The sequence below is a fragment of the Danio rerio genome, chromosome 16 (genome assembly GCF_052040795.2).
Source record: "Danio rerio strain M-AB ecotype USA chromosome 16, GRCz13ab, whole genome shotgun sequence".
In the NCBI taxonomy this organism is placed as follows: Eukaryota; Metazoa; Chordata; class Actinopteri; order Cypriniformes; family Danionidae; genus Danio; species Danio rerio.
In genome coordinates, this window is record NC_141036.1 from 56450527 (window position 1) to 56473996 (window position 23470).

The 23470-nt window shown below is 34.9% G+C and overlaps 2 protein-coding genes and 1 long non-coding RNA gene across 5 annotated transcripts in view; 2 read left to right on the plus strand and 1 right to left on the minus strand.

The window, feature by feature from the left end:
• The window catches only part of lim2.5 (lens intrinsic membrane protein 2.5), a 425704-nt gene that overhangs the window by 377284 nt on the left and 24950 nt on the right, over positions 1–23470 (minus strand). The window lies entirely within an intron of this gene.
• The window catches only part of iglon5 (IgLON family member 5), a 390249-nt gene that overhangs the window by 99260 nt on the left and 267519 nt on the right, over positions 1–23470 (plus strand).
• On the plus strand, positions 6303–9752 carry LOC147840450 (uncharacterized). Its single transcript, XR_015512294.1, has 3 exons — positions 6303–7544; positions 8700–8865; positions 9431–9752. It is a non-coding gene; the product is annotated as an uncharacterized LOC147840450 (long non-coding RNA).

Here is a 23470-nt window from a genome sequence, read left to right on the forward strand (position 1 = left end):
GTTTTGCCAACACAATGTGGCGTCTCTGCCGTCTACACTCTGACAGCAATGAATATTAATGAAGTTGCACAATAGAGCGCGCTGATTGGTTTGAACCAAGCCTTACTCATGCATTAATGCATCACACTGTAAGACGTAATAAGACACACTCTGGTACAGACGTCCAGTCTGCACGCTGGAATACAACGCTATTATGTCATGACCGTGACGCAGCTTCAAAAATTAGTTTCAAACAGGAAGTATGAATTAGCTTAAAATAACGCAAAAACAACCAATTTACACTTTTTTTGTGAAATATAGGTGTCCAAACAGTGTTTTTAGCAGTGTGGGACACATATACGACTGTCAACAGCTCAAAAAATGTGTTTTGGTGTTTCGTGACCCTTTCACATTTCTGTCCCGATTTGCATAAAATTTACCTATGCAAATTATTCTGCCTCAGACAAAGAGCTGTAAATTACTATTCCAGGAAGTTAGCTTCTAATTGGTCAACTTTCCATGGAGGGTGGATCCGAACCCGCCATATATATAAGTTAGGACCAAGCTCAACTCCCTCTCTCTGTTCAAACTCTCCTGGGACCTCCCTTGGCACCTCTCTCTGCTCTGAAACACGCTGCCTGCCCCCCCTCTTTCTCCCAACTCCAGGCAACCCCCCTTTCTGCTCTGGAAACACATAGTTTTGAAACCTTCTTCAAACTCAGCAACTTCCTCACAAACCTAAGTATTGAAACCTCCAAGAAAGCAGGCGGAAACCCAGACAGAAAGGGTTAATCGCCCCGCGCTCGGATATTGCACCGCTCAGAATCCTCTTTGCCGCTTCAACTTGAAACTACAACCTCGTGAGGAACTAGGAGCAACATCAACCACATGCTCAATAACGGGAGCTCGGACATCACGAACAGACCGCAAGTATCACCTTTCTCCCAACATCTTAACTGGTGTGAACTAAAATTCAACCCTAAAGAGACAATAGAAAGGTTATATTAAATTTGATTACGTTTGGTTGCTTGGTTTGTTCTTACAAACCCAGAGGTTTTCCCATCAATACATCTTCTCAACCTCTTCACGTTTGTTACTCTTCCTCCCTATGCTTGCATGAATGCGTGTTTGTGTTAGGTGTTATAAATAATAAAGTCTAATTTTGTATAAAGAAAGGTGCCTGTGTATATTAATGAATCTAATGTCTTGAACTTTGATCTTGCTACCCTGCTCAACTTTGTTGATAGCATCGCTGAACGATTCGGTTGTTCGGAGCAAAAGAGTCGACTCATTTGAAGCCCCGTTCAAATGAATCTTCCTCATGCCAAGCTATTCCGCTATATAATGTTCCAGAAGGTACACGAGCCTTAAAATCTGAATCATAACTCGCAACATTATAACGTGAGAAAGGTGCGGGAAGAATAACCTTGAGCTAATTTACTACAGTAATAATAGTGTAGATATGCGAGCACTCTAATCTACATTATAATTCGTCACAGATTATTAATGTGGATGTGCGTGCAAGTTAATCTACAGTGTTATTATGATGTGCTACCTGTTTATTTGTGGAGAACAAACAAAGCATGAAATATGTAATTTATTACATTGAATACTTTAGTACTTCCACTTAAGTATCGTGATTAAAGAGCACTTCAACTTCTACTCAAGTCTTTTTTTTTGATAGAGCACTTTTACTTTTACTTAAGTCTGAGTCTCTTCTAGTGCATCTCTGATTATCTTGATAACTACAATTTTACAATATATTCTGCATCCCACAAGACCCACTTGTAGCACATCAGACTCATTTCCTGAAGATGTCCGGGAGTTCTTTTGTCGAATGGTTCATTAGGATGAACCTGAAGGCTCTCTGCTGATTCTCATCTCAGTATTGAGCCTGATTCACACTCGCGGGCGGTTAGTTCCTGAAGCTCTGCAGTTTCTCTGTGGCGTCTGGAAGCAGATCAGACGAGCTGTATTGAGGGCAGACGCTGGCCGAGCATCTGCTGTCCTCCGAGAGCTCCGATAAGATCTGATGGATAAGTTAATTGTGGATCAGCGGCGCTTCTGATAGGTAAGATCACAGTTTACAGTGCCATGAAGATCCATGAGCCGCTAATTGCCGGAAGCCTGAGGCTCTGGACACAAGATACACACGTCAAACTAATGTGTGTGTGGGGGGGTATTTAGGAGAACATTATTATACAGGGTTGTTTTTGTTGTTTTTAGTCCAATCTTGATGCTAATTTATGTGTGTGCATGCGAGTGTGTGTGTGTGCATGTTGATGTGTGATTGTGTGTGTATATATATATATTCTTTTTTTGTGGCTCATTTTATTTTTCATTTAATTTTTATTTTATATTATTGTATTCCAGTTTTTCATTTGTTTTGTTTTTATTTTTTGTTGTTGTTTTTTTTGTTGTAATTTTTTGTTTGTTTTATTTTTCTCCAAGATTTTGTTGTATTATTTTATTCTGCCTGTATTTATTTATTCATTCATTCATTTTCATCTAATTTTTGTCTAATTAAATATACAAATTTTATATTGAAAAAAATATTGAGAATTTTGTTGTTGTTGTTGTAATCTTAAACATGATCTAGATCTAAATCTTGTTGTATTTTCACTGTATATTTTATGCGTTAAATTTATATATATATATATATATATATATATATATATATATATATATATATATATATATATATATATATATATATATATATACATAATTTAAGAAATAAAAAAATTTTGCCTTGAAAGACCAGTTTAGCATGATTAATTATAATGTGTTATATAATTGTTGTTTTTTTAGCTTTATATTTATTATAATTTATGATTATATTTTCGTTTTAAATATTCTAAAGTTTTTAAACTTCTTTTTAATTTTATTTTTTACTGTTTGTTTGTTGATATATATATATATATATATATATATATATATATATATATATATATATATATATATATATATATATATATATATATATATATATACAACAGTTCTGTCTGGTTCTTAAATCTGATTGGCTGATAGCTGTGATATATTTAAGTAATATCAGCACCCGTAAAGCCTCTTTACCCTTTGTGTATTACTCCGCCCACATACAACCAGCAAAAAGCAGACACTACAGATCTTTAAGTTTAAAAGATGCTTGCTTAGCTGTTTAACTGTCAGCTTATGATTTGAATCCAAGGCGGAAGAAAGTAGTTCCTCATACAAAAGGGTTTTTGAGACTCTCCATGTTTGATTTTGTTTTTATATACACAATTATGCCATCAAACTGTTGTATAAATGCAATATCACACTCGTAGCCGTACGATACAGCTGTATATTGGCACTGGTGGGGGCACTGAGGCCCTCGGCCTGTGGCCTCATGCCAACACACACCTCCCACCAGTGCAGTGATATATATATATATATAAATATACATATAAATATACAAGATATACATATAAATAAATATATATATATATATATATATATATATATATATATATATATATATATATATATATATATATATATATATATATATGTATATATGTATATGTATGTATATATATATATATATATATATATATATATATGTATATGTATATGTATATGTATATATATATATATATATATATATATATATATATATATATATATATATATATATATATATATTTATATTTTTCCAGTTTGTGATTGATTTTATATCTTGTATTTTTGTATTTATTTAGAATTTTTTTGTAGTCATTTTTTGTCCAATTCTTGATTTGATATAAGAAAAAATACTGCCATTTTTCATGGTGATTTTAACAAAATCAAAGTATTTAGATTATATATATTACATTTGCATTTTTTTTACTCGGTTATTTCTGAAATTTAAATTATATATTGAAGTCAAAATTATAAGCCCTCCTAAGCCATTTTAATCTCTTTAGAAAATGTTCCCAAATGTTTAGTTAAATTGCTTGTTTAATGGAGAAAACATTTTTCCACACATTTGTGAACAAAGTAGTTTACAGTAATAGCTCATTTCTAAAAACGTATTTTTTATTTGCAGTGATGACAGTATTTTTTGTTTCTAGTTATTTTGCTGGATATTAGTATTCAGCTTAAAGTGACATTTAAAGGCTAAACTAGGTTAATTAAGTTAAAGTTAGGGTAATTAGGCAAGCCATTGTATAATGATGGTTTGTTCTGTAGACAATCGAAACAAATATAACTTAAGGAGGCTAATAATATTGACATTAAAATGGGTTTAAAACAATAAAAAACTTTAAATGTTATTGGAAAATGTTATTGGAAATACTGTGAAAAAATCCTTGCCCTTATCAACATCATTTGCGGTTATAAATACAAATTTCACTGGAGGGCGAATATTTTTTTGCTTCAACTGAGTTTTTTGTATATGACCCTTTCTGGTTTTGTTATTTAGGCATGAACTGAAGAAGCCCTTCAGCCATCCTGAGTGTAAAATATATATATAGTGTATGAATCCTCAAGGTCAAAAACACACAAGGGAAAAGAGAAACACCCGTCTGCAATCCTGCTGCATTTACATAACCTGCGGGTCTGTGTTTTCATGTCTGAGACTCATCTGGCAGTCAGAGAGGAGATAGAGAATCACCAACACACACACACACACACACACACACACACACACACACACACACACACACATGTCATGTTTTATTGAGACTGTATATCCTGACCTGCATTTTTACATTTTCAAAATATGTAATTCTCTTTGATTTATGAGCCGTTTTTTTCATGGGAAACAAAAAATGTCCCCACAAGGTCACAGTTTACTGGTATTGCTATACTTGCGGGGACATTTGGTTTGCAGAGAATGAACAAACACACGAACACACACACACAATAATAAACATTCATTCATTCATTCATTCATTTTCTTGTCAGCTTAGTCCCTTTATTAATCTGGGGTCGCTACAGCGGAATGAACCGCCAACTTATCCAGCACGTTTTTACGCAGTGGATGCCCTTCCAGCTGCAACCCATCTCTGGGAAACATCCACACACACATATTCACACTCATACACTACGGACAATTTAGCCTACCCAATTCACCTGAACCGCATGTCTTTGGACTGGGGGGGAAACCGGAGCACCCTGAGGAAACCCATGCGAACGCAGGGAGAACATGCAAACTCCACACAGAAATGCCAACTGGCTAAACCAGGACTCAAACCAGCGACCTTCTTGCTATGAGGCGACAGCACTACCTACTGCGCCACTGCGTCGCCACAATAATAAACAAATATTAAACAAACAAATAAACACACACACACACACTGACTTAAACAAACATACACACACCTTACACACGCACAAACACACGAACAACCACACACACACACACAAATAAACACTCACAAAATGTCAATACACACATTGACTTGCTCATACTTACACACAGACACTGACTTACACAAACTCTCACCCACACAGACACACACACTAACTTTTACAAACATACTTACACACACACAGACACACACTCACAAAAACACTCACTTACACAAGCATGCACACACACAGACATACTTACACACACACAAACAATCTTAGAAACTTTCGCACACTGACACGCACGCTGGCTTACAAAAAACTCATACACACATACTCATTCATACACACACACTCATATACAGCACACACACACACACACTGACTTACAACACGCTCACGCACACACATAAGCACGTACAGTTAAACAAACACTCTCACCAACTCTCACACAGACACACACACTTTGACTTACAAAATGCACACACACAGTGACATACAAAACATACTCATAACCATACACACACACACACACACACACACACGTTGACTTACAAAACGCACACACACAGTGACGTACAAAACCTACTCATACACAGACACTCATATACACACACACACACACACTCTGATTTACAACATGCTCACGCACACACATAAGCACATAAACAAACACTCTCACAATCTCTCACACAGAAACACACACGTTGACTTACAAAACGCACACACACAGTGACATACAAAACATACTCATAACCATACACACACACACACACACACACACACACGTTGACTTACAAAACGCACACACACAGTGACGTACAAAACCTACTCATACACAGACACTCATATACACACACACACACACTCTGATTTACAACATGCTCACGCACACACATAAGCACATAAACAAACACTCTCACAATCTCTCACACAGAAACACACACGTTGACTTACAAAACGCACACACACAGTGACATACAAAACATACTCATAACCATACACACACACACACACACACACACACACGTTGACTTACAAAACGCACACACACAGTGACGTACAAAACCTACTCATACACAGACACTCATATACACACACACACACACTCTGATTTACAACATGCTCACGCACACACATAAGCACATAAACAAACACTCTCACAATCTCTCACACAGAAACACACACGTTGACTTACAAAACGCACACACACAGTGACATACAAAACATACTCATAACCATACACACACACACACACACACGTTGACTTACAAAACGCACACACACAGTGACGTACAAAACCTACTCATACACACACACACACACACACACACACACACACACACACACACACACACACATACACACACACTTACAACATACTCACGCACACACATAAACTCACACAGTTAAACAAACACTCACAAAATCTCTCTTACACACACACACACACACTTAAACAAACACACTCAAAAACTGTCTCTCACTTTTTATACACACACACACACACACAAACACACTCTGACTTACACAAGCATACTCTCTTCCCTTTAATTCACAGACACACACACACACACACACACACAGGTGTTTGATATGGCCGTGTATGTGATGTTGTGGTGCAGCAGGAAGGCTCTGATCTCCTCCTGAGGTCTGAGATTGTGTGTGTGTCTGCAGGCGGATGTTCATCACACACCGCTGGAGACCCGCTGTTCACCCTCCGTCCACTTTAGGCTTTGATCATGTCCCGCACCAGTAGAAAATGTGCAGCGAGTGTGTGTGTGTGTACCGCAGAATCACTCTGACATGATGATGTACAGCTCACTTTCTGGAAAGACTAAAGCTGCTCCATTCTCCATTCAAGATTCTCGAGGAACCATTGTTTGTTTGTTCACCGACTGTACCAGCAGCGCAAAACTGATATTATTTACACACATAGCCCAGCAAATATGCAACACGGTGGCTTAGTGGGTCAGCACTGTCGCCTCACAACAAGAAGGTAGCTGGTTCGAGTCCCGAGTCAAATTAATGAATAAATAAAAATAATTCTCAAATGTCGGTATTGTTTTTACTCAAATAATAATAAAATGTTTTATAAACATAAAATGAGCAATTTTCAAAAAAAAATTACGATTCAGTTAAATATAATTTGAACATTTATGGGGGCATGCCATGTAACATGTTTCTGTAGCTGCGTCCCAAATGGCACACTATCCACTATGCACTCATGCACTATGTACTTATGCACTTACACTCTCAACAGGATAGTATATGTTAGGGATGTAACGGTATTGTAAATACCGTCATACCGCAATATTAATTTTTTTCAATATTACCGAAGTCGCATGACTCGGTAAAACTATAGGTCTTCTGAGAAAATTTGCTCAGGCGAATGAAGCGAACGGGAGGTAGCTGAAACTACAATTCCCATCAGCCCAGGCGTGGCCATAATCCTTTGCGGTCTGTTGTCGCTACAGATCCAGTAATGCGGAAATGGAGTGTGCTGCTAGTAGCGGAGATGAAAAAAGATGGAAATAATCGAACCTAAAGTGGGTGTTGTCGCCGCGCGCGTACTGAATAGCGGTGTAGTCGCGCGCGTTGTGATCAGCTGTGTAGTCGCGCGCGTATTGTAAAGCGCCGAGGGGGGGTTGAGCGCGCATGCTCAAGACCGGTGTTGTCGCGCACCAACTGAAGGGCTGGACGGAGGTTGTGTCGCGTCGCGGGGGCACTTTTGATCGTTTTGGAAGGGCATTTTCTATCCAAGACTAAAAAGGGCATGTGCACTGCACAGGTTGAGCCCTATGTGTGCACGTGCCTGCAAAATGGGGAATACGACTAATAGCAGTCATGAGGATTGCAGAAACAGAGCACACTGTTCAGATTGATGCAGACATTGACTTGTACCGCAAAGACACCCCTATTTCACTCATGGTTTGTCTTCTCAAGTGGGGGAAAGACAATGCACAACGTTACCCACTGCTGTCAACATGGACCAAGTCATATCTCTGTCCCAGAATCCTCAGTCCCAAATGAGAGGGTTTTTTTCTGTTGCAGGGGACATTGTAAATACCCAGAGATACCAGCTTTTACCAGATTATAGTTATATGATAATTTTCCTTTAAACCCATCTCTATCTAAGTGAGTGAGTGATTAAATGTTGAATGTGATGAGTTTTCAACAATACTAAATTGAAACTTTATTTTTTTACATGGTTTAATAATTTTTTGTTATTAAAATTGAAGTTAGTGTTTCAAAGCTTACAGATAGATGGCTAATTTGTATGCCATTGACACTTTTGGCACTTTTTTGTTGTATTTTCATAAGTTTTGTTTTTCCTGTAAATGATTCAATAAATACCGTACCGTGACATTCATACCGAGGTATTACCGTACCGTGAAATTCTGATACCGTTACATCCCTAGTATATGTATGAAGTGGCGTCCCAAATGGCCCAAATGTTTTTTTAACTAAGCGGAAATTCAAACCGTTTCCCTGATAACGTTTGACGGTTGCCAAATCAGTGAAATAAACGACCGAGTTATTAAATAATACCTGCCGTGAGTATTGCCGCATTCACCATCAGGAGGCGCTATAATTACTCTCGTAGGAGAATTTTGCTTTCACCATCCAAAATGAATAAAAGCTGCATCCCAAATGACACACTATACACTATGCACTCATGCACTATGTACTTATGCACTTACACACTCAACAGGATAGTACATGTATGTAGTGGCGTCCCAAATGGCACACTTATGTATTTTTACTAAGCGGACATTCAAACCGTTTCCCTGATGACGTTTGACGGTCGCTAAATCAGTGAAATAAACGACCGAATTATCAAACAATACCTGCCGTGAGTATTTCCGCATTCACCACAGGGAGGCGCTATAATCACTCTCGTAGGAGAATTTTGCTTTCACCATCCAAAATAAGTAAATTTATTCAACATGTGCATCCGATAGCTCCGCCCCTTCCGCTACGTGAGCAAACCTGCGGTCGTTGAGTGCGTGAAGTGTCCATCATTACACACTTCATTTTAGCGGCTGAATGAGTGCATCATCCGGGTAATTAAAGTGCACTTATCATTTTTAGAGTTTTCAGTGTGAACGCACTACTTACACTATTTATACTACAAAATGGCGTAGAATAGTGCATAAGTGTGCGATTTGGGACGCAGCTTGTGTTTTTTTTTTTTTCTCAGTGATATTTAATACATACTGGGTAGCTACGCAGAATATTTTCTAAAATGTCAAGCAGGATTTTGTCTATAGCTTTAATTATGAAGACAGTAAAATATTAAAACTAACAAAAATAAAATAATAAAAAAAAACAAAGATAAAAAGAGCATAATTTTGCTAAATTATAAAAAAAAAAATATATTTGTTTTTATTTTACTTGATGCATTCGTTATTTAATGTTTGAATACTGAAATAACAGCCATCGGAAGGGGGCGGGCGGTGCTGGATTTGTGCGTACCTTGAAATCAGGGCCGGCCTGTTGCATAGGCAGTATTGGCAAATGCTAAGGGCGCTGTACATCCAGGGGGGCGCCAGAACTAAGCGGGTTAAGTTGGTTTTGTTCTTGATATTCCTGATACATTCAGTGATATACGGCAATAACTCAAAAACCTCTTTCCCTAAAATGATCTAAAGTGTGTTTCCTACAAAAAGACAAAGCTGGTTATGTTTCAGACCTGTCTTTTTCCTTTTATTTTTGCTCGACATTATGACCACTGCTCTGTTTAGCCGGGAGAGCTCGCGTGGAGTGGAGCTCTCAGTAAGGGACCGTCGGAAAAGTGCTTATTTTTTTTCATTTTTTATTTTTTTTATTTTGCTCTCTCCTGCATGTTTTATTTTAAACACAACTAATTTTCTGTTAAATGAACACAAACAGTAACTAAAGTAGTCGAATGCTTCATTCATTCATTCATTCATTTACATAGATCTGTGCATTCTTACATTAACATCTCTGTTATCAAACAAAACACAAAGAGATATCCATTTGCTGCTCTTCACTAAATAACTATAGTAACTTTAATCAATATGCAAATACAATTAAAAATTAAATAGATTTTATAGCTTTATTTAATTTCTGTATAAGCCATTGTTTTTAATAGGTTAAACCTTTCATTTTATTGTCGATATTTTCTATTGTTTGCTATGTATTCTATCATTTGAAGCTATTTGTTGTCCCATATTTTTTATATCCCAACGTTGACAGATATGGCATAACATTGCTAATCAATAAATAGCTGTAGTGCTATCTGTTAGTTTTAACGTCAGCTAATGTTATGGAAGTGCATAGATGTTATGGAAAACAGTAATAGTAATATAACTACCTCCATCATTACTTCCTCAAGCAAATGTGTAAATATTAGATCTATTCAGCGATAACGTTAATTGCATGGGCATATTAATCTGACGTTTTCCCAGCTTGTAGTAGTCGATCAAAAAGCTATTTTGTTTCTTATGACTATACACTAGCAGTGGAATTTACTGCGATGTGACGGGACGCCACCTGAAATCTTGCCTAGGGTGCCAAATTGGTCAGGGCCGAGCCTGCTTGGAATGAAATCCTGCAGGCGCCCCCGTTTAAGACCATTAGGATCTATTTAGATAGTTCAGACAAACATGAAATTTGCTGATTAAGCACTCACCCTCAAGTTGTTCCAAACCTTTATGAGTATCTTTCTGCTGTTGAACGCAAAAGTAGATGTTTAAGACTGTAATAATCCATAGTAGGGACAAAAAATATATGGAAGTCACTGGGTTTCTAACGTTTTTCAGTTGTATCTTCTTTTGTGTTCAGAAGCTGACAAGTGAAGGGTTAATAAACAATGACAGAATTGTTTTAGTTTTGAGTGAACTTTCCCTTTAAAAGCTTAAAAATATTGAAATATATTAGGACATATGTGCTTTTCAGCTATATAAGCTCTCACCTACACAGAGAAAGCATCAGAGAGAGAAAGCGAAGAGCAGTAAAACGCAAACGCTTCAGATTAAATGTCATCCGTGAATAAAGCACACATGAAAAAAAAAAATGTAATCAGCACGCCTCTCCATTCCAGCGCCGTGGACGAGGAGCGTGTTTTTCCTAATGAGCTCCCGGTGAAATTCCCTGCCATGCCATGTTGGCTCTTTCATGCTATTATTTCGCATCCATTTATCCAGCTCCACCACAAGAATTTATGTGCTGCTATGACACTCGCAGGATCATAACGGAGCAGCTGCCGTCCGATTGGATGACGGATAATAGAGACCAAACCGGGGCTGGGATCAATAACAAGATGCTTTTCCGCGGCGCTGTGAGTGTGTGGAAGCAGGCTAAACGGAGAACAGATTCATCTGAATGTCCACCGCATTATTTACACACATATATATATATATATATATATATATATATATATATATATATATATATATATATATATATATAAATATATATATATATATATATATATATATATATATATATATATATATATATATATATATATATATATATATATATATAAATAAATATATATATATATATATATATATATATATATATATATATATATATATATATATATATATATATATATATATATTTATTTATTTATATATATATATATATATATATATATATATATATATATATATATATTTATATATATATAAATAAATATATATATATATATATATATATATATATATATATATATATATATATATATATATATATATATATATATATATATATATATATATATATATATAAATAGGCTAGGACAGGCTTCTGTGTGTAGGTTTAGTAATTTTACTTCTGTGCCAAAAAATAAGTAATTTTTATGGTATTTAAAGTCAAATAAATCAACAAAAACAAATGAATAATTAAAAATAAATAAATTAAATCAACTTATTGTTGAATTAAATACATTTTTATTTTTACTCTTTGCATCTGTTTTATATTTTAAATAAATATTAAAATATGTAAAAAATATTTAGCATGAATATTCTTTATCTAGGCGACGCACTGGCACAGTTGGCAGTTCTGTGTGGAGTTTGCATGTTCTCCCCTTGTTGGCGTGGGTTTCCTCCGGTTGCTCTGGTTCCCCCCACAAGTCCAAAAACATGTGGTATAGGTGAATTGGGTAAGCTAAATGAGTGTGAATGAGTGTGTATGGATGTTTCCCAGTGATGGGTTGCAGCTGGAATGCCATCCGCTGTGTAAAGCATATGCTGGATAAGTTGGTGGTTCATTCTGCTGTGGCGAACCCAGAATAATAAGGGAACTACGCCGAAAAGAACATGAATGAACGAATGGTTTGAATTTTGTTTTTAATTTTAGTTTGTTTTAATATTTTGGTCTTCTGTAACATTATATTAAAATATATATTTAGTGTAAATATTACATTTTAATATTTAAAATTTAAATATTTTTAAAAAATGTATTTTTTAACAAATAATATGTTTGTCTACCATTTATTGCAAGTAAAAAATAATGCTTTTAGTTTTATGGTTTTAATGATCAACAATAGCGCTGATTTTCCATTAACTGTAATAGGAAAAGACTTAGCTCTTGCCTCTCAGTTGTGTAACAGAAGTAGGTTGAGTTTGTGCTGAAGACAGCCAGTCCTTGGCTATTGAAACTGTTGTTGTTTACGCTCTGCTGCTCGAGAATCCTTGTATGTTCCCTCTGTCCTTCATTCTTTTTTTATTTTGGCTTTAGTTATTGGACGAGGCTCCGACAGAGCTCTGAATATCTGCAACGGGTCTCAGAAGCTGATTGAATTTTGTAGCCTGTTTCCAGACGGTGAGCATGCAGGACAAAAAAAAAAAAAGATGCATTTCTCCGCCAACCGCTGAAAGCACATCCATTCTCTCACCCCGTGCCTAATTTCTAATGCAACATTAATGTGATGAGATGCTCTATAATGTGCAAAGTACACCACATAAGCATTTCACAAGCAGAAGTGCAGTTCAGTATACAAATTGAGAAACTACCAACTGGATTTGCTTTGTAATTTGAATGCTTACTGTGTTTGTTGGTGTTGGTTGTAAGTGGGAGGTGTGCTATTGATTCAGATGCTCTTTTTTTAAAATTAAAACACTCATGCTATTGTAAATGGCTATGTTTTTGTCCTGCATCTTGATCATGTTACGAATGAACCAGCCAGCTGTTACGGTCAACAATGGAATCTAATGTGTAATGGGAAAAAACAATGGCTGCGTTCCAACTCGTAGTGAGCTGCATTGCTTTAAAACAAGTGAACGGGTTTGGAAAATGAGCAGCCAGTTCTGTCTCTGGTTAATTTGAGGAGACTGCCAAGAAGAGGAGTGTGTTATTGACACAAAATGAGCTCTTAATTTGTAGCGAATGTGTTTTTGTGTGGGTTATTGGTCTGTCTTGTGATATAAATCACAGATGCTGCCAGTAGGTGGCGACAAGTCACTGTCTTAAAAGGAGATTCGTTGAATCATTAAAAAGATTCATTCAAAACATTTAGAATAAGCAAGTGTCTGTCTTTATCAATGGATCACTGAATCATTAACTCAAATGACTTGATTCGTTCAGGAATCACACATTCAAGTTGTATAAATATTTAGAAATTTATTTACAAGTCTTCATAGATGAATCATAGAGTCGCTGATTCATTCAGGATTCATTCAAAAACAATCCGTTCAAAATATTCATTCTAAATTACTGTCTCATTTGGGGAAAAAAACAAGTGAATGTCTTTATTAAACGATCATTGAATCATTGACTCATTGACTCAAATGGTTTGCTCAAAAGCAGATTCATTCTGGATCATTACAGGAATCGTACAACCAGAAGATACATTCACATTGGTGAAAACATTTAGAATTGAAGCAAGTGATTCATCCACGAATTCATCCAGATATCATGCATTCAATAAATTCACTCAAAATAGCTGATTCATTTAGAAATGAAGCAGGTGACTGTGTTTATGAATGGGTTATTGAATCATTGACTCAAATGATTTGTTCAAAAGAGAGATTCATTCAGGAATTGTCCATTCACATATTTATTCAAAATGGTAGATTCATTTAATAATGAGGCAAGTGACTGTATTTGTGAATGGATGAATGAATCATTGACTAATTCAGGGATGGTTTTATTTTTATTTTTATTTTTTTTGCTAAAACAAGTGAACGGTTTTGGAAAATGAGCAGCCAGTTTTGTCTTTAGTAATTTGGGGATACTGCCGAGAAGAGGATTGTGCTATTGACACAAAATGAGCTATTCATTTGTGCCAAATGTTTTTTTGTGTTGGTCATCGGTCTCTCATTGGATATAAATGACAGAAATACTGCCAGTAGGTGGCGACTCTCATTATCTTAAGGTTAGGATCATTTGTTGAATCATACATGCAAATGATTCAATCAAAACAGCTGAATTATTTACATACAAATCAATTCTTTATGGATGAATCATTGAATCATTGACTCAAATGATTTGTTTAAAAACAGATTACTTCAAGAATCATAGGTTCAATAGATTTACTCAAACTAGCTGATTCATTTAAAAATGAAGCAGGTGACTGTGTTTATGAATGGATCATTGAATCACTGACTAAAATGATTTGTTCAAAAACAGATTCATTCAGGAATTGTACATTAAGGTCATTAAGGTACATTATGGTCATTAAGTCTGTTGTTGCATATAAATGACACAAGCGCTGCCAGAAGGAGGCGACAAGTCATTTTCTTGAGGTTGATTTGTTGAATCATTAAAAAGATTCATTCGAAATGAAGGATTTGCTTATAAACTAAGAAAGTGACTGTCTTTCTCAATGGGTTACTGAATCATTGACTTAAATGACTTGATTATATCAGGAACCAGACATTGAAAAGGATAATTCAAAATGGTGAGTTTAGTTAGAAATGTATTTTGAAATTTTTATTGATGAATCATAGAGTTGTTGATTCAAATGACTTGTTAAAAAACAGATTCCTTTAGGTATTGTACATTCAAAGGATTCATTGCAAATGGCAAATTCAATTAGAAATGAAAGCGAGTGACTGTTTTTACGAACTGATTGTTAAGTCATTGACTCAAATGATTTGTTCAAAATCGATTAATCTGCATTTAATTAAAGGATCATACATTCAAAGGGTCCATTCCAAATGGCAGATTCAATTAGACACGGAAGCAGGTCACTGTGTTTATGAATGGATCATTGAATCATTTACTCAAATGATTTGTTCAAACAACAGATTCATTCAGGAATCGTATGTTCAAAAGATTAGTTCCAAAATGCAGATTCAATTAGAAATGAACCAAGTGACTGTTTTTATAAATGGATCGTTGAATCATTGACTCAAATGACTTGTTTAAATAACAGATTCATTCTGGAATTGTAAGCTCAGTAGATTCACTCAAAATAGCCGATTCCTTCGGAAATAAAACAGTTGACCGTTTATGAATGAATCATTGAATCATTGATTCAAACGATTTGTTCAAAAATCGATGCATCTTCATCATAATCATCATCATCATTATTAACATCATCAATATTATTATTATTATTACTGATGATAATAAAAATAATAAAATAAATAAAAACAAATAATACAAAATAAAACAATAAATAATTTAATAAATAAAAGTACATTGAATAAATAAACAAAAAAAGATTCTGTGCACTAAAGTATTAAAGTACTAAAGTAGTAGCCTCAAAACTCTCCCTAAGTAGGCAGCACACTGGGATTGTGCATAACATATTAAAAATATTCTTTATGGTGTGTATGTGTAAAAAATTCCTGTGTGAAGTCCTGTGATCCATCTAGTGTGACTTCCTAATCTGTCTCGCTCTGTCCTGGCGTAAAGTGCTACATCACTTCATTGGTCATGCTTAATTAAATGTGTTTCGCCAGTAATACAGGATCACATTCATACTCAAACCCAACAACACTTTAAAACAGCAGGACTCGGGCTAATAGATGCGTCCGAGAGCAGGAGGGCTGAATGTTCACTGTGTTCAGCTTTATTTTTAATTAAGAGACTCATAAGGCAAATCAGCAGACTGTAATCCCTCTCAGGACGGGTTGATTCTCTCTATGGGATGTCTCACTTTGTGTGTCCATCTCAGACCTCACGCTGAGACACTGGAAAGTGTAAAACGTGCTGGAGAGGGCAAGAGAGGCAGATGTGAGAAATGGATAGAGAGGTGTATCGTTGATGTTATGTAAGTTTTGTGTAATTATAATTTAATTTAATTTAGTTTTATTTTATTTCATCTTGGTCCCTTTATTAATCCGGGGTTGCCACAGCAGAATGAACTGCCAACTTATCCAGCACATGTTTTATGCAGCGGATGCCCTTCCTGCTGCAGCCCATCACTGGGAAACATCTATACACTCTCATTCACACTCGTACACTATGGACAATTTAACCCACCCAATTCACCTGTACCGCATGTGTTTGGACTGTGGGAAAAAAACGGAGCACCAGGAGGAAACCCACTCCATCGTGGGGAGAACATGCAAACTCCACATAGAAATGCCAACTGACCCAGTCGAGGCTAGAACTAGCAACCTTCTTGCTGTGAGGCAACAGCGCTACCGTCACAATAAAAAGCCACCGAGCCGACAATTTATTTTATTTTATTTTATTTTATTTTAATTGAAAAAAAATCATTTAAATTTAACAATTTAATTGTACTGAAAAGTACATTTTTAAAGTAATTTAAATTTATTGAATTTTGTTTTATTGTTCTCTAAAAATTTAATTTAAACCAAAATGTGTATTTTAATTAGGTTGTTTAATTTAAAAAAGTTTATTATTTTATTTAAATTAAAATGTACTTTAAAGTTAATTAAAAGGTTTTTAAAAATTTTAAAGTGATTAAATTAAATACATTTTTATACATTTTTATAATTTTAAAGTTAATTTAAAAAGTTAAAATAAATTAAATAATTTGATTAAATAAAACAAATTGAGATGAAGGAGAGAGTGGTGTTAAACACGGATGGAAAATACAAAATGCAACCAGGTGATATTTAAATCAAAATGATTTTAAGCATTTCACATTTCATTTTAAGCATTTATTTTTTATAATTTATTATTTAATTAAAGTTAAATGAATCAAGAACGTTTTTACATTGACTTTTTTAAATGTATGGAGTCAATCTAGGGCCATACATATTTTCAAAATAAAAGAAAGTTATGCTAATGAAAAACTACAGTTTGAGCACAAATAAATAAATAAGTGCAAATCTCCAAAAATCACAAATTTATTTTTGAGAATTAAAAAACTTATTTTGCAAACAAAAATTAAACACTGCAAAGGGAAAATTAAGTTTAGAGAAATAAAAATAAAATTTGCAAACAAAAAAGAACTGCAAAAATATTCACGCAGTGCAAAAAAACTAAAATATTTGCAATAATAAACTATATATGTTTGCAAAACATTTTTAAAGCAATGCCTTTACAAACCTCATCCAGTCAATTGCAATGCTAATTTTGATTTGCTTTTTAGTCACTTTGCATTTTACGTTTTTGCAATTTTTGGAGAATTGAGTTTATTAATTTATTTTTGCTCATTACTTTTTTTTTTTTTTTGCAAAACTTTCTTTTATTTTGCAATTATATATGACCCTAGATTGACTCCATATAAATGAATGAATGAAGATTTTAAATTACATGAAAGTGCTTTTGAATACAAACCTACAGTATTTAGTTGATTGTCCATCCATTGTTTTTCATGCAGTGAATGTGAATAAATGTAGATATTGCAAAAAAAGTACATTAAAGTACAATGAACCTGTTAACCAGTGAATATTAATTGGGTAGCCCACTGAACCCTAAAGACAAATGCAAAATGCATGTAAGTTAATACAGAGCAATCTTTCATCTTAATTTGTTACACAAGTCTTGGGGCTCTATTTTGACGATCCATGCAAAGTGCAAAGCGAATGGCGCAAATGCATTCAGGTCGTGTCAGAATCCACTTTTGCTAATTTAAGGACGGGAAAAAGCCGCTTTGCGCCGTGGTGCATGGTCTAACAGGGTTGAGCTTATCTTCTTAATGAGTTATAGGTGTGCTTTGAGAATAAACCAATCAGAGTCTCATCTCCCATTACCTTTAAGAGTCAGTTGCATCACGCCATAGCACATTTGCTATTTACATGACGACTTTATAAGTGGAAAAACTGAGCATTTCACTAGAGAGAAAATAGTTAAACAAAGCATCTACAGCGCGAGAATGAGAGATAAGGCATCTCATTATCTACTTTCACTTTCGCTCTTGGATAGGGAAAACTTGTACGCCCAGACAACAATTAGCCATTAAATATATAATTTTGTTTGTTAAGCGCAAAGATTTGTTTCAAAACTATTTCTAAATTCAGTTCTAATTTCCAGCAAACGAATAAATGAACAATAATAAAAAAATGTGCTCAAAAACCTGAGTTATATCCTAAAACACATGCTGTACCCCATATGGTCTAAAACCAGACTGGTGGACAAATCTAAGCTTGTTTTTAATAAAACAAATATAAATATGGATATATTAATAATACTGCTAATAATAATTACATTATACAAAAGCAAATTGTCACGAATAAACTGAAAAAGACCCCCGAGATGAAGAAGGCATGAAAGTATGGTTTTTAAATTTATGTAGGCTATAAAATAATATGTTTTGTAATATTTTAATCCTTTATATCCTATATATATCCTTATTATATCCTATAGATATCTTTATTATATCCTATATATATCCTATATATATCCTTAATATTTTAATTCTTTTTCATATGTAAAGATATTTGCGTATTGCTCTACATCTTGTGTGTATTAAGCAATGCGTAAGCGAGTCGCACAACTAACACGCTCTGCGCTGGACAATAGACCGGCTTTGTTCTGGTCAATTGAAAAATATAGTTTCTCAATATAGCAACGCGCCAACAGTTTACTTCGACACGCCTCCTTTTTTAGATCAGAACGCCTATGGGCGCACATATGAGCGCAAATGCATTCGCTATTTAAGCAGCATGGTGCAAAACATCAAAATGACTCTTTCGCCAAACTAAAACTAGCAAACAACTATTGCGCCGCGCCTCGCGCCACATTGCGCCGGGTGTATGATAGGGCCCATAATGTTTTAACCACTTTTAGTAAAGTGCATTACAACATGTTAAAATCAGAGACGCACTAGATGTGAGTTTTTAGAGTTATATTTAAGAAAACTGGACATTATTTCAACACTCTTAAAACTGCACTGCAAATTGTCTGCACAAAAACACAAGACCAGAAGGAGACAGACAAAGTGCTGTTAAACACAGATGGAAAATAGTTATTCCCTTGCAGCAATTTCGACTGAAGGAATAATTGCAGTGTCTGAAAAACAACCAGGTGGTCTTTAAATTAAAATAGTAATAAAAAAAAACACTGTTGGAATCTCAAACCCTAGCTCATTAGAATTATGTGCCCAGGGCTACATTTTTGAGAACTGAGAAATACGTACAGGGGCTCATCTGCTTGCCGTTTTTGTTTCCACAAATCCACTAGAGGGCGCCATGTACATTTTCACAATCTCAAATAAGAAATGATGGGGTTCTTCTCTAAAGAAGTTGTTACTCCACCCTGTTTAGAGCATCATTATGGCCGTTTTACGTTATAACTAATGTGGTTGAAAAACAACGGATCTGCAACAGAGAAACTACAAGTTTTGGAAAACACTCGTCACTACATCGTTCTATTCCCTACCGATGCATCTTACTATGATAGTCCAGTCGTGAGTTACGTCTTTGTTTGGGAAACACACCCCTTATCATTTCTGGAAGCTGATTTTAACAGCGGGGGGCGCTGTTAGTAGCTGTGGGATTCACCTTGATTTAACCGAAATCTTGGAATTTCTAGTTTATTTGATCCTAATTATCTGAGTGATCTGTTAGATTTCTATTCAGTGAGCATAGCTGTAATGTATAGATGTCCCATTTAATGATTTATAGATAAGTAGTAATACTTTAAAATCTATTCTGAATGTAACTGGGAGCCATTGTAAAGACCTGAAGACAGGTGTGATGTGTGATGTGTCTGGTGAGAATCCTGGCCGCAGCATTCTGGATGAGTTGCAACTGTCTGACTGTCTTTTTGGGAAGGCCAGTGAGCAGTCTATTACAGTAATCCACCCTGCTGCTGATAAAAGCATGAATAAGTTTCTCACTGGAAACGAAGCATCTAATTCTTGCAATATTTTTGAGATGATAGCATGCTGACAAGACAAAAATTACTTGTTGCCTTATTTTAGTTTACTTCTCTGGCCACCACAACTTACATCAATCAAACGTGAATAAACATCCATAAAATCAAAAACTTAAACATCCAAGGGATCAATCAATGTCTTACATCTGCAAATACACATGTACGTGATTTATTTAAAGGATATCAACAAAAGACTTGGCATAAATATGATATTCTGGGGATTTTAAAGTCATCTTGTTGAGTTTTTAGAGTCATGTTCAAGAAAGCTGGACATTATTTCAGCACATCATAAACCAAAACACCTGCAAATGTCTGTACAAAAACACATTTGTAACTTTACATTACTTAGAAGGAGCGAGTGGCGTTAAAACACAATGGAAAATAGTTCCCGGATTCTCCCTTTGGGGCTGCAAGAAATAAATGCAGCATCCAGAAATACACCCTGGTGTTTTTTTTTAGGGGGAAATGCATAAAGGTGATGTTTAACAGCAGAACGTGAAGTAGCGTGGCTGACCTGTATTGATTGAGCGGAGGCGAGAAATAGAGAGAGAGAGATAGACGAGTGTTGGAGGATGGAGAGGGAAAACGCGGGGGCTTGAAAACGAGAGGATGTTGACAGTGCTGTTAAACACATGAGTCACCAACCTTCCCCCCTCTATCATTAGCATGAGCACAGAGAAATGGGTCACTCCGACTGACAGAAAACACTTGTGTGCTCCACAAAACAGATGAACGGCTGTGGGTTTGAGGGATTGAGGTGTTACTGCATCAAATGGTGTGTTTTTTTTTTTTTCAGCTCAAACGTCCTCAGAACAAGATGGTTTTAGTGAAGGTGTTAGGGAGATGCATAAGATGCTGTAACATGATTTCAGAGCATTTATTTATTAGGATTAAGGGATACTTTTTTCTGAAAGTGAAAAATTGGTTGATGTAGACGTTTATTATAATTGTGTACAATAAGTGACATCAACGCTAATGTACATTAATGGTTGCTTTATTGCCTTTCAATTACTAGCAGCAGACTGAAAAAAAAAAATGATTAAAAGCTGCGTCTATCAGCTTGTCCTGCAGTGGATTGCTCATATATCTGCACACAGACAGATCCTCTGATAGATGTAGCTTTCAAATGCTGAGAGTCTTTTTATCTGTAAAAGTCAAGCTGTGATCATTCTAGTCAATCAGAGATGTTTAAAAATTTGCTCAATAGATAAAATTGAGGGATTGAGGTGTTACTGCATGAAATCTGTGTGTTGCTCTGGTTTTTTTCCAGCTCAGTTGTCTTTAAAATTAAATCTTTTTAGCTAAGGTGCAGAGTTGCATCAGATGCTGTGATTCAGAGGATTTATCTTAAGATTGATTGACCAATCAAATTGATTGTTGTTTTTTTACACTGAGAAAAATGTTGTCTGCAAAATTATTGCAAACAATTTATGTGTCGAATTTAAACAAACAAATTGAATTCAGTAATGTTCAACTTAATTTATTTGTTTAAATTCAACATAAACAAATTGTTTACAGCCCCTTAACCTAAAAAATAAGTCAATTCAAGGAATCATCTTTAAATCATTTTTTTCAGTGTACATGGTTTATTTTAATTTTGTGTGCAATAGATGATATTAATGTTAATGAACATTAGTGATTTCTTTTGCTTTTTTCTTTTGATTTTCTATTGCCAGTCAATTACTACTGGCACACAGATGTTCTGAAAAAAACAACAAAAACAAAAACATAAAAAAACAAATAGATTGAAGCAGTGTCTGTCAGCTTGTCCATCAGTGGATTGCTCCTATATCACAGACAGATCTCTGATAGATGTATATTTTAAATGCTGAGTCTTTGTATCTGTATAAGTCAAGCAGCTTGAAATGAGCATGAGATGCTATAACGTGTTTTCAGAAAATTAGTTTATTTATTGAGATAACGGGATACTTTGCTGTAAAAATGCTGGTTTCCATACAATAAATATGTGTTGGGACAACATGAAGGAATTAAGTAAACTTAGTTTTTACAATTATAAGTGGATTGAACATACAACAATTAAGTTGTCCCCCCAAAAACCTCAATATATATGTTGTTTTTTACATTCTTTTTTAAAAAGTGGTTACAGTACTGCAAATGGTGCTTTTCTTACTTAGATTTTTGGTCATTTCTAGTGCAAATATCTAAAAATTATTTAATCAAGCAGCCTTTTTTTAGACAAGCAAGACATACAGTCTTGTTTTAAGAAATAATATGTCAAAATTAAGTGAGATTTTTCCTTAAATTACTGGATTATTATTATTATAATTATTATAATTATTATATTTATTATATTTATTATTATTATTATTATTATTATTATTATTATTATTATTATTATTATTATTATTATTATAAGATAATTATTATTATTTTATTTGGTGAATGATCAGTTAACGAGCATCAGTCATTCAAGAAAATAACCAAAATGATCAACACTAACTTTGTTTTGGGGGTAAAATCTCTTTAATGCATTTACTGTACAAGCACAAAGTATATGCATGAGTGTAATTTTGGACATCTTTGCTTTTTTTGTTTAAGATTTATCCTTGAAAGTAGAAAAAAAAATGCAATACTGTAATGGAGGTTACGGCCCTTTGGCTGCCGAGAGGAAGGAGGCGGAGAACCGAATAAGTTTTAAAATATTTATTAATAAAAGGGACGGCAGTTCCTTATGGAGACTGCCAACTAAACCAAAACAAGCGGACAGCAGCTCCTCATGGAGACTGCCGTCAAACTGAAAACAAAAGTAAAACAATATGTCCAGGCCCGGTCCTTTCTCGGCCTCCTCTGCCATCGTTCCTCCTCTTATATCCAGAGCTCCTTCTTTGGGATTCGAGGCCGGTGTGCGCCACAGGTGTATCCACTTAAGCGGCGGCCTCATTCCATTACCACGGCTCTCGGCCACGCCCCCTCGCCACAATTACTTTATTTTTTAAAGGGTTTGAAAAATAAT